The following is a 10,080-nucleotide window of genomic DNA, read 5'->3' as shown; positions in this document are numbered from 1 at the left end:
AGCTTGGGGATGCCCCGGAAGGCATCCCTCTTTCGTCTTCGTCTATCGGTAACTTTACTTGGAGCTATATTTTTATTCACCACATGATATGTGTTTTTCTTGGAGCATCATTTTCTTTTGTTAGTATTTGCTTTATGTTAGTTAGAATAATGTTCTGCATCTTTAGTTTCAATAAAAAAGTCAAGGATATCCTTTGACATGCTTATTTTGCTAGTATACATGTTGTTGTTTGAAAACAGAAAGTTTACCACTGTTGCAAAAATTCCTTTGAAAAGTCAGAGAATGATATAATGTTGAAACCTTTTTCATAATGAGATCTGATAAATCTTCTACAGTGGGAATTTTATTTCATAATTTTTGGAGTTAGGGAAGTATGATGAATCTTTCATTCTTTACAGACTGTACTGTTTTGACAGATTGCTGTTATGTTTGCGTTGTTTGCATATGTTTGCTTGTTTAGTGATTCTATTTGAGGATAGGAGTATTAAATATGCAGAGGAATTTAGTATTCAATGTTGAACAATAATTTTAGTGATTTGTTACAGTAGAAAATGATAAGGTTTTGCATTGGTTTATACTAACCTATCTCACGAGTTCTTGTTGAGTTTGGTGTGGATGAAGCTTTTGATAAAAAGAGAAACCATGATATGAGAGGAATTAAGGAGACACAAAAGTTCAAGCTTGAGGATGCCCAAGGCACCCCAAGATAATATTTCAAGAAGTATCAAGCATCAAGCTTGGGGATGCCCCGGTAGGCATCCCAACTTTCTTCTTCAACAACCATCGGTTAGTATCGGTTGAGCCTAAGTTTTTGCTTCTTCACATGAGTTGTGCTATCCTTGGAATATCATTTTATTTTGTTTCGCTTGCTGTTTGAATACAATAACAAGATCTGAAATTCTATAGTGAGAGAGAGTCTTCACATAGTTACATAATTATTTAGCTACTCATTTATCTTCACATATATCTGTTGGAGTAGTTTGTCGTTTGCTCTAGTGCTTCACTTATATCTTTTAGAGCACGGCGGTGGTTTTATTTTGTAGAAATTAATGAACTCTCATGCTTCACTTATATTATTTTGAGAGTCTTAAACAGCATGGTAATTTTAATGAAAACTATCATAGGAAGTGAATTGGATGCTATGATCAATTTGATACTTGATAATTGTTTTGAGATATGGAGGTAGTGATATTAAAGTCATGCTAGCCGGGTGATTATGAATTTAAAGAATGCTTGTGTTGAAGTTAGCAAGTCCCGTAGCATGCACGTATGGTTAAAGTTGTGTAACAAATTTGAAACATGAAGTGTACCTGGCTTGTGCATCCTTATGAGTGGCGGTCGGGGACGAGCGATGGTCTTTTCCTACCAATCTATCCCCCTAGGAGCATGCGCGTAGTACTTGATTTTTGATGACTTCTAAATTTTTGCAATAAGTATATGAGTTCTTTTGACTAATGTTGAGTCCATGGATTATACGCACTTTTACCTTTCCGCCATTTCTAGCCTCTTCGGTACCGTGCATTGCCCTTTCTCACCTTGAGAGTTGGTGCAAACTTCGCCGGTGCATCCAAACCCCGTGATACAATACACTCTATCACACATAAACCTCCCTATATCTTCCTCAAAACAGCCACCATACCTACCTATTATGGCATTTCCATAGCCATTCCGAGATATATTGCCATGCAACTTTCCATCGTTCCGTTCATCATTATCATGACATACTTTACTTTTGTCATATTGCCATTGCATGATCATGTAGTTGACATCGTATTTGTGGCAAAACCACCATGCATTATTTTTCATACATGTCACTCTTGATTCATTGCACCATCCCGGTACACCACCGGAGGCATTCATATAGAGTCATATCTTGTTCTAGTTTCGAGTTGTAATTCATATGATATAATCAATAGAAGTGTGATGATCATCATTATTAGAGCATTGCCCAAAGAAAAAAAGAAAAAGAATAAGAAAGTCCAAAAAGAAAAAAAGAAAGGCCCAAAAGAAAAAAAAGAAAAAAAGAAAAAGAAAAAAAGAAAATAAATAAATAAATAAAAAGGGCAATGTTACTATCTCTTTTTCCACACTTGTGCTTCAAAGTAGCACTTTGTTCTTCATGTAGTGAGTCTCATATATTGTGCTTCAAAGTAGCACCATGTTTTTCATATAGTGAGTCTCATAAGTTGTATTTTTCATACTAGTGGGAATTATTCATTATAGAACTTGGCTTGTATATTCCTACGATGGCTTCCTCAAATGCCCTAGGTCTTCGTGAACAAGCAAGTTGGATGCACACCCACTAGTTTTCTTTTGTTGAGCAATCATTTATAGCTCTAGTGCATCCGTTCCATGGAAATCCCTACTCCTCATGTTGACATCAATTGATGGGCATCTCCATAGCCCATTGATTATCCTCGTCAATGTGAGACTTTCTCCTTTTTTGTCTTCTCCACACAATCCCCATCATCATATTCTATTCCACCCATAGTGCTATATCCATGGCTCACGCTCATGTATTGCGTGAAGGTTGAAAAAGTTTGAGATTATTTAAGTATGAAACAATTGCTTGGCTTGTCATCGGGGGTATAGAAGTCGGGAACATCTTTGTGTGACGAAAATGAAGCATAGCCTAACTATATGATTTTTGTAGGGATGAACTTTCTTTTGCCATGTTATTTTGAGAAGACATGATTACTTTGGTTAGTATGCTTGAAGTGTTACTATTTATTTTATCAATATGAACTTTTATTTTGAATCATTTGGATCTGAACATTCGTGCCACAATAAAGAAAATTACTTTGAGAATCATGCTAGGTAGCATTCCACATCAAAAATTCTATTTTTATCATTTACCTACTCGAGGACGAACAGGAATTAAGCTTGGGGATGCTTGATATGTCTCCAATGTATCTATAATTTTTGGTTGTTCCATGCTATTATATTACTTGTTTTGCATGATTATGGGCTTTATTATACACTTTTATATTACTTTTGGGACTAACCTATTAACCGGAGGCCCAGCCCATATTGCTATTTTATTGCCTGTTTCAGTATTTCGAAGAAAAGGAATATCAAACGGAGTCCAAATGGAATGAAAGCTTCGGCATCATGATTTTTTGGAAGAATATCATCCTGGAGGCTTGGATATCAAGTCAGAAGACCCTCGAGGAGCCCAAGAGAGAGCCCCCCCCCCCGTACAGGGCGCGCCCCCCCTATCTCGTGGACCCCTCGAGCACCCCCGACCGACTTCTTTTGCCTATATATACATACGTACCCTAAAAACATCAAAAATGAAGATAGATCGGGAGTTCCGCCGCCGCAAGCCTCTGTAGACACCAAAAACCTCTCGGGAGCCCGTTCCGGCACCCTGCCGGAGGGGGATTCATCACCGGTGGCCATCTTCATCATCCCGGCACTCTCCATGATGAGGAGGGAGTAGTTCACCCTCGGGGCTGAGGGTATGTACCAGTAGTTATGTGTTTGATCTCTCTCTCTCTCTCTCTCTCTCTCTCTCTCTCTCTCTCGTATTCTCTCTCATGTTCCCACTATGGCACGATCTTGATGTATCCCGAGCTTTGCTATTGTAGTTGGGTCTTATGATGTTTCTCCCCCTCTACTCTCTTGTGATTAATTGAGTTTCCCCTTTGAAGTTATCTTATCGAATTGAGTCTTTACTTTGAGAACACTTGATGTATGTCTTGCCATGTTTATCTGTGGTGACAATGGGATATCATGTGCCACTTGATGTATGTTTTGGTGACCAACTTGCGGGTTCCGCCCATGAACCTATGCATAGGGGTTTGCACACGTTCTTGATTCTCCGGTAGAAGCTTTGGGGCACTCTTTGAAGTACTTTGCGTTGGTTGGATGAATCTGAGATTGTGTGATGCAAATTGTATAATCATTCCCACGGATACTTGAGGTGACAGTGGAGTATCTAGGTGACATTAGGGTTTTGGTTGATTTGTGTCTTAAGGTGTTATTCTAGTATGAACTTTTTATTAGATCGATCCGAAAGAATAAATTTGAGGTGGTTTCGTACCCTACCATAATCTCTATGTTTGTTCTCCGCTATTAGTGGCTTTGGAGTGACTCTTTGTTGGATGTTGAGGGCTTGTTATATGATCTATCTATGTTATTGTTGTTGAGAGAACTTGCACTAGTGAAAGTATGAACCCTAGGCCTTGTTTCCTATCATTGCAATACCGTTTACGCTCACTTTTATCATTAGTTACCTTGCTGTTTTTATTATTTCAGATTACAAATACCTTTATCTACCATCCATATTGCACTTGTATCCCCATCTCTTCGCCGAACTAGTGCACCTATACAATTTACCATTGTATTGGGTGTGTTGGGGACACAAGAGACTCTTTTTTATTTGGTTGCAGGGTTGTTTGAGAGAGACCATCTTCATCCTATGCCTCCCACGGATTTATAAACCTTAGGTCATCCACTTGAGGGAAATTTGCTACTGTCCTACAAACTTGTGCACTTGCAGGCCCAACAACGTCTACAAGAAGAAGGTTGTGTAGTAGATATCAGGAATACAAAACGGCCGCACAGGAGGGAAAAAACTTTCAGACAAAGGCACAAGTATATTGCAAAGCCTTAATGCATAATAAAACATCTGAACAGTTCGGGTACATTCACTCGAACATAATGTCCTTTGAGCATTGACCCTCTATCAAGCGGGCACCCTCTAAGACGTCTTCAAAATAGCACTCCGGCATGTGGTGGTCCTTGCCTCCGGAGGGCCCTCGACTGCCACAACGGCGGCCATCATCTTCGCCCAGTGCATCTTGACACGGGTGAAGGCCATCCGTGCACCTTCTATGCACGCTGACCGCTTGACTGCATCAATTCGGGGCAGTGCATCGATGAGTCGCTGCACCAGGCCAAAATAGATGCGCGGAATAGGTTCGGTTGGCCACAGCCGGACTATGACATCCTTCATGGCCGCTCCGGACATCTTATGCATCTCAACCCACTGCATCATCTGGTCGTTCAACAACACTAGGCGCTCCTGCGCTGCGAACTGTGACCAGAATAGCTCCTCCGTCGCATGCCCCTGCTAGGCCCGGAAGAGTTGCGAGGTGTCGGCTGCACTCTTCGGAAGATCCGCAAAAGCGTCTGGAGAACTCCATAGTCGATTAAGCAAGGCATATCTCTGACCACCAAATTTAGTCTGTAAAAGAAAGGGCTTACCAGCCGCTATTTTTCTGGCTTGTCGGATCTCCTTGCGAGCCGCTCGGGATTTGGACCGCGCCTCTTTGGCCTCCTGAAGGTCCTTGGCAAGTTTGGCCGCCTTGGCCTTATTCTCCTCCTCGAGGGACTCGCACTTGCAGGCTGCATCCTTGAGCTCTTGCTCTACTTCAGATACTCGCTCCTCGAACTGGCGCCGGGTGGCCTGTTCGGCCTTCAAATCCGCACCCGCTTTATCAATAGCCGCATTGCTCACCCTTGCCTGCTCCTTGGCCCGGGCAAGATCACCCCTGAGGGTCTCAACCTCAGCAACGCCATCTGCAATTATGCACATAGCAGCGCATAAACTTCAACTTAGCGTTTGCACATTAATATAGGCATGAACGGGATATTCAAAACATACCTTGCGCCTCGTCGAGCCGCTTGTTAACAAGGACAATGTCCTCATCAGCCAGCTTCAGTTTCTGCTTTAGTACGGAAACCTCAGCGGCCTGGGTGGTTGCCGCTAAGAGTGAAGCCTGCTTTTTCCAAACAGATAAGTACGTTATTTCTTTCGGATATCAATAGATCCTCTATTCGCCCTTCTTCATGGGCCAAACAGAGTCTCAGGGGATACTATCTATATGCAGGCATATTTTTCATATGGAAAGCGGCTAAAGACATTACATCGCATATCTCGAAGCCTGTTAGTAGGCTGGTGAAGGCTTTGTTCAACCCGCTTTTGGCGGACTGAATCTTCTCAACCACCGTACCCATCAAGGTACGGTGCTCCTCCAAGATGGACGCACTTTGCAGTGCATCCATAAGAGTGTTCGGCGCCTCCGAATTCGTGGAGGTCATCATATGAATAGGTGCTCCCCCTTCCTTTGAAGGGTGGCGCTCATTCGACTCCGGAGCGGTATTCGACTTGGGGCCGAACAATCCAGGGCCCCCATCGCCAGTCGCCATGGGGGTCGCGCCCCTCATGCCCTCGACAGCCGAGGTGCTACCCTCTGGCACCGTCTCGGTGGTCCCCCGCACGTCTCCGCGGTTCGAAGAAATCCTTTGGGACGACACCTCGATGTCATCCACCTTAGGTGGCGGGGAAGCTCGTCGAGGCATCTCGTTCTCCATCATCTCCGGCGGCAAATCCCCCGAGGAGGAGGATTGTTGAGGGAGATCGCAGGTCGGACTACAACACATGATTTAATATTATTCTCACAATTCGAAAAGGATTGGATGTATGTAAAGCATCCTTCGGTACTTACAATTCGGCAACGGGCTTGGACCAGGGGTGGTGCTTGGGGATTGCTTCGGCATCCAAATCCGAGTCGTCCGAGAGGGATATCTTTCCCCTCTTGGACGCCCCTGCCTCCGGATCTATGGAGGCCGCCCTCTTTTTGCCTTTGAGAGGAGGGTTATCTTCTTCCTCCTCCTCGTCCTCGTCTTCGTATCCCTCATGAGAGGAGGGAGCCTCGGTCCCTCCGGACATAGCGTCCGAAGTACCCTCATGGTGGAGGCCACTTTCGGCCTCCTTACACTTCTTCTTCTTGTCCTTCTTCACCAGCGCCTAGTATGGCGCCGGGACCAGCATCCTCATTAGGAGAGGATTAGCTAGATCTTCAGCGAGGGGGGCCGGACACCTGATCCGCTCCCCCTTCTTTGTCCAGCCCTGTTTAAAGGATGGAATTCTCAGTGTACCCCCTTGGATTGATGAACAAAGCTATGTGCGGAAATTTAACCCTTACCGGGGTGGTCGGATGGTTGCAGTCAAGGCCGATGTCCTCAGACGCCTCTGGCCATGACTTTTCAGATTTGAAGAGAAGTTTCCAGATCTCTTTGTGTGTCGTGCCGAAGAATTGTTGCAGGGTCCGCGGACCTTCCGGATTAAACTCCCACATATGGAGAGGCCATCGCTGGCAAGGAAGGGATCGGCGGACGAGCATCACCTGGATCACGTTGGTGAGGCTGGTGTCCTTTTCTATGATACTTTTAATGCATTTTTGCAACATCAACACCTCATCGGGATGATCCCCAGTCCAGACCCTTGTTGATCCATGACGCGAGCTGCAGCGGGGGTCCGGATCTGAATGCAGGACTGGCCGCCCACTTGGTGTCACGGGGTTCGGTGATGTAGAACCACTCCTGCTGCCATGTCTTCAAGGTCTCCACAAAGGCCCCTTGAGGCCAGGTAACATTGGGAATCTTGCTCACCATGGTACTGCCGCAATCCGCGTGCTCCCTGTCGACCACCTTCGGCTTCACGTTGAAGACCTTGAGCCATAGGCTGAAGTGTGGGGGGATGCGGAGAAATGCCTCGCACATGACGATGAACGCCGAGATGTGGAGGAAGGAGTTCGGGGCTAGATCGTGAAAATCTAGCCCGTAATAGAACATGAGACCGCGAACAAAGGGGTGAAGGGGAAACCTTAACCCACGGAGGAAGTGAGGGATGAACACAACCGTCTCGCTGGGATCTGGAGTAGGGATGACTTGCCCCTTGGCCGGGAACCTGTGTGCGATTTTCGCGATCAAGTACCTCGCCTCCTGGAGTTCCTTGATATCCTTCTTCATCATGGAGGAGGCCACCCACTTGCCTTGAGAGCCGGATCCAAACATGGCTGGAGTGCTTGGTGGCAATGGAAAAGATCGAAAACTTGGGTGCTGGAGCTCAAGGATGGGAGGGCTGAGGAAGAAGAAGGCGTGGGGTAAAAATATGGGTCCTTATCCCCTTATAAAGGCAATGGATATCAAGCACCCCCTCACAAGCCTTAAAATTTGCCTATTCCCAAGAGGTCGTGTGAATGGAACGGTTGGAATACCCAAACCCGTATTGATGAGAATCTCGCGATAAGGGGACACGATCTCTGCTTTGAGAAGACGTGTCAATGGCCGTGCCTCGAAACGCAAAGTGGGAGGCCACGAAATGGTTCAGAATAATAATAAGGCCAGAACATAACGTCTCACCGAAAAAGTTGCCAGTGGATGTGACTTACTTTGTTTTAAGTATTTTTGCCCTAGCGGTTCAGGGTTGTAATTATTATATAGAGCCAGATATAGTTCTTTTGTTCAGGAGTATTCGGAGAAGAAACCCACCTTGCAATGCCAAAGACAATCTATGCGCCGGACACATTGTCATTGAAGCCTGGTTCAGGGGATACTAAGGGAGTCCTGGATTAGGGGGTCCTCACATCCGGCCTATGTTACATGGGCCGAACTAATGGGCCGTGAAGATACAAGATAGAAGGCCTTCCCCCGTGTCCATATGGGACTCTCCTTTGCGTGAATGGCAAGCCTGGCGTTCGGACGAAGTTTCCTTTCTCTTTAAACTGACTATGTACAACTTTGGCCCTATATAAACCTTAGGGTTTAGTTTGTAGAGGCAATCACAAAATTATACAGGGTAGATATCTAGGGTTTATCCATTAAGATCTCGAGGTAGATCAACTCTTGTAACCCCTATACTCATCAAAGGCAATCAAGCAGGAAGTAGGGTATTATCTACATTAAGAGGGCCTGAACTTGGGTAAACATCGTGCCCCCTGCTTCTTGTTACCTTCAATCCTCAGACGCACAGTTCGGGACCCTCTACCCGAGATCTGCCGGTTTTGACACCGACAGGGGTGCCCTAAGAGAACACACCAAGCCCTTGGCACCCCTCTCTCTCCTGTTACTCCATAGTTCCACCGCCTGGTCCCAGTGACGCTTAGCAAAGCACTATCGGTGTTCCACCACCACCATCACCACCATGCCACCGTGTTGGTTGTGAACCCATCTACTTCTCCTCTCCCGCTTGCTGGATCAAGAAGGAGGAGACATCATCAAGCCGCACGTGTGCTAAACTCAGAGGTGCCATACGTTCGGTACTTGATCGGGGTGAATCATGAAGGTGTACGACGACATCAACCGTGTTGATAAATGCTTCCACTTTGCGATCTTCACGGGTATGAAGATGCTCTCCCCGTCTCGTTGCTATGCATCTCCTAGATAGATCTTGTGTGAGCGTAGGAATTTTTTTGAAATTGCATGCTACGTTACCCAACAGTGGCATCCAAGCCAGGTCTATGCGTAGATGATATGCACGAGTAGAACACAAAGGGTTGTGGGCAGTGATCGTCATACTGCTTACCACCAATGTCTTATTTTGATTCAGCGGTATTGTTGAATGAAGCGGCCCTGACCAACCTTACATGATCACGTTCATGAGACCGGTTCCACCGACAGACATGCAACTAGTTTTGCATAAAGGTGGCGGCGGGTGTCTGTTTCTCCTACTTTAGTTGAATCAAATTTGACTGTGTCCGGCCCTTGTTGAAGGTTAAAACAGCAAACTTGATAAATCACCGTTGTGGTTTTGATGCGTAGGTAAGAACGGTTCTTGCTAGAAGCCCGTAGTAGCCACGTAAAACTTGCAACAACAAAGTTGAGGACGTCTAACTTGTTTTTGCAGGGCATGTTGTGATGTGATATGGTCAAGACATGATCTGATAGACGTTGTTGTATGAGATGATCATTTTTTGTAGAAGTTATCGGCAACCGGCAGGAGCCTTATGGTTGTCTCTTTATTGTATGAAATACAAACACCATGTAATTGCTTTACTTTATCACTATGCGTTAGCAATAGTTTTAGAAGAAATAGTTGGCGGGACGACCATGACACAACAATGGAGATCAATGTGTCGAGCCGGTGACGATGGAGATCATGACGATGCTTTGGAGATGGAGATCAAAAGCACAAGATGATGATGGCCATATCATGTCACATATTTTGATTTCATGTGATGTTTATCTTTTGTCTTATTTTTCTTAGTACAGCAGTAGCATTATAAGATGATCCCTTCACTAAATTTCAAGGTATAAGTGTTCTCCCTGGGTATGCACCATTGCGACAGT

This window comes from Triticum dicoccoides, chromosome 3B (genome assembly GCF_002162155.2).
Source record: "Triticum dicoccoides isolate Atlit2015 ecotype Zavitan chromosome 3B, WEW_v2.0, whole genome shotgun sequence".
NCBI classification, from domain to species: Eukaryota; Viridiplantae; Streptophyta; class Magnoliopsida; order Poales; family Poaceae; genus Triticum; species Triticum dicoccoides.
This window is presented reverse-complemented; position numbering follows the sequence as displayed.